Below are 3,606 nucleotides of genomic sequence, written 5' to 3' on the forward strand. Positions count from 1 at the left end.
GAAGGGGGTGTTGTGGGTGGACACTTATCTGTGCTTTATCTCACCTCTCACATATTCATTCTTCAGCGTTTTATGCCAAAACTCTCCAGGGCGTGGAGTCAGGCTGATGAGTCTGTAATTTCTGACTTCTCTTCAGAGCTGAATGCAACCATTTCTCTTCTCCAGGCCTTGTAGATGTCTATAAAATGATTACCAGTGGTTCAGAGATTAATTTCAGCTAATTGCTTGAGTAAAAGGAAAATCAGGAATGTCATACTTCAGGTGAACGGCAAAATCAGAGAACAACTGCAGATTATCTACTGTTTGATCCAGAACAGCCACTAGCAGACATAAAGATACTGTCTCAATTGTTCTGATATGACCAGCACAGAGCCTCACAGGTTCCCTCTGCATACCAAGCGGGGCAAGACTGCCTTGTGCTTCATGCCATGAGCACAGCTCACGCTGGCACTGGGAGCCCAACACCAGTTCTGCTAGCTTTAGGATTTTCTTTGTAGTGAACGTTTTCCAAACACAGTCCAAGACTGATTTCATGGGTTAAAGTGCAGATCTGTCATTAGGGAGAGCCTGGATGGTTGGAGTTGCAAGATACACAAATCAAGACTCAGAAAAACAGACTGTTTAGCATCACTCAAAGGCAACATAGTTGGATGTGGGATGCAGGGATGGAGAGCTGGGCTGGGCCCGGACCAAGGAAACATGGGGTTTGTGGGTACCAAGAAGCATGCAGCTGAGCCAAGGGCCATGCAGCTGAGCCAAGGGCCATGCAGCTGTGCCATGCCACACTGAGCCATGCTGTGCTGGGCCGTACTGGACTCTGCCATGCCATGCTGTGATGGCATATCCCAAACCAGGACAGGTAACGAGCAGCCATGACTGGTGATGTCATAACAGGTCATGCTTTTCTATACTGAGCTCAGATTCAGATTAGATGTTAGGAAAAAAATTTTTACTGAAGGAGTTGTCGGGCTGGAACAGGCTGCCCAGGGAGGGGGTTGAGTCACCTTCCATGGATGTGTTTAAAAAAAGGGTAGAAAAGGTACTTAGGGATATGGTTTAGCATAGAACGAGAACGGTTGGACTTGATGATCTTAAAGGTCTTTTCCAACCTTGTGATTCTGTGACAGCTCCTGCAATCTTACTAGCAGGCTAGTGGGTGACTGGGGGAGGTAAGGATACCCCAGGAATGGCAAGCTGTGCTCCAGGCAAAAGCACATACAGGGCAGCATGGCCCTTTCTTAGCTGCAAGCAAGCCCATCTGGCTGGCACCACACTGCTCTTACCTCCACTGCTTTTTGCTCTCCCACTGGTGACTGAGTATTACTCCTCTAGATTACCCTGTTCTTAATTTCTCCATCCTAACCATTATTGGAAGAAAGTGTTATCTGTAATGGGAAATTAGCTGTTGAGATCAAGGGTGTTTGGATTTTCCCGGCTCAAATTGCTGCAAATACATATAAACAGGTTTCACTAAGTAAGGTCTGCACCTTCTGAAGGAAAGTTTTGAGAGAGCTGTGTAAAGACAGCCTTTTCCCAAAAGAGATATATGTCAATACCAGTCAACTAGGAGAAAATTCTGCTAGTAGGATTCTTTTCTACCTGTTCCTTTACTAGTCAAGTTGCTGCAGAGAGAGAGGTTCTTTCCCTGTCAGAAGGCTCTAGACCTAAGGATGTCCTGTTCTAGCAGGGCAGTTCGAGGAGGGTTCTCAAAGCCTCTTGTGTCAGTTTTAATGTCAGATGCAAAAAGGAGTGAGCCACCTCGAGCTGCTAGGGCCACCATCCTGGGGACACTGTAGGGTTCAGCAGGACATCCAGACCAGTTTTAACCCCATCTTGCAACAGGGCAGGAGGGCCCCTCGGCAGTAATTATAATTTCCTAGTCATTAACCTCTTCAAGACCTCCTCTGCCCATTGTCTCCTGCAGCACATGAAATATGCCCTACAGGTCTGAGCTGTAAGATTTTAGCACATGCCTCCCAAGACCAGGAAAACCAGCCTCTCCTGATACAAAGGATGCAGCCAGGACCTTGCCAGTTTCCTCTTCTGTGAACAGCACTGTTCTCACTTCTTGAGATATCTTCTTGCTATAATGTCCTATCTTAACTCATGGGTCTTCCACATCAGATGGGTAAAGAATCTTTTTAATGGAAAGAAAATATTTCTTTTTTAAAAAAGGTCCTACTTCTGAAACTGCTCAGGGTTTTATTTCCTTTTCTCCATTTTTAATATCATAGATGATAAATAATCTGAACATTACTCCCACAGATTATATTTTTATGCTCTAAAATCTTCATTTTCCTTTGGAAAACCTTTGCAAAGATTAGTTCAGCCATTGCTATTGTTATTTTTAAAATTCTGGATATTCACATAGCAGTGGGTAAGAAAGTCCGATTTTTTCTTGAAAGCATGTCAAGGATAAGGCCTTAAGTAAGGGTCCTTTATGAGTCAGTTTTTAAAGTCCAACTGAAAAAGCTACCTCCATGCAAAGAGAAAAATCAACAAGTAGCTGCAAACATATTTGTCATTAATGAAACGAAAACAAGAACAAGCACCAAACACACAATTTTGCTTATCCTCCATTCTGAGAATCTATTCCAGAGCCACCTTCTAAGATGCTTCCCCTTCAATTATGTGTGATAATTTGATAGTAAAAAAAAAGGCCAGAACTTGAAAGTGTAGGTGTTCTCTCTGTTCACATGGAATTTCCCTGGGCTAACAAGATTAAAGCGATGCTGGTGCCAAAGTGTTCAATGAACGAGGTCACACATCAGGTCAGAAAGAACTCATGGAGAGTGCTCTTCAGACAAAAGTTATTGAGAAGCAGTTTAAAAAATGAACATTTAGCATGTGATGGGAAGAGAGATTTGCCCAGCTCATCCTTTGTACTTAGCCTGACTCTGCTTTCCCTTTCTTTTGCTAAGGTCATCTGGCATTTACCTCTGTTTTTTCCATGGCAAGCAGCTCAGCTCTTTAGCCAGATTAAGGCTATGATAATACCGTGACACTGATAACAATTGGTAAAGGCATTTTTAGGCACTACTGCAGCAATGACTTACGGAAAGTATTTGAAGCTGCAGAGAAGAGATACGTATGAAAGAAAGGTACATTATGGAAAATGTGAAAAGTGCTTTACTCTAAAACCTCCTTCAATGACTTAAATCTTCTTCTTCTCAGTTTCCCTAATACTGGAAAATTTCCTTCTTCTCAAATAAACGCTTATTCTTTTTTATCACTGCTTTCTGGGCTGCAGCCTTTTACTTGTGAAACTGCAAATAATGATTTATCCAGTGCTTTTGCTGTGACTCGCATTTCACTCAGGGATCCTGGTGTCTGTGTGGCAACTTGATTTTGCTCTCATTGGAATTCATAAGATTGGGAAGGGTGCCCCTACGGCTGCATGGTGCATGGGAGAAGCATTTTCTCATCCCCTCACCTCAGAACACTCATTATTTGTAATCTTGGGATTCTACTTTAATTTTTCAGAGTTTATTTGGTGTTTTTCTGCATAACAAATCTATGTCTTTTGTCAAAATATTGAAAAATGACTTTATGAGTATTGTAAGATTTCATATTTATAAGGGCATGTCAACAAACAGTTAAACAAAT

This window comes from Gallinula chloropus (assembly GCF_964237585.1).
Source record: "Gallinula chloropus genome assembly, chromosome: 3".
In the NCBI taxonomy this organism is placed as follows: domain Eukaryota; kingdom Metazoa; phylum Chordata; class Aves; order Gruiformes; family Rallidae; genus Gallinula; species Gallinula chloropus.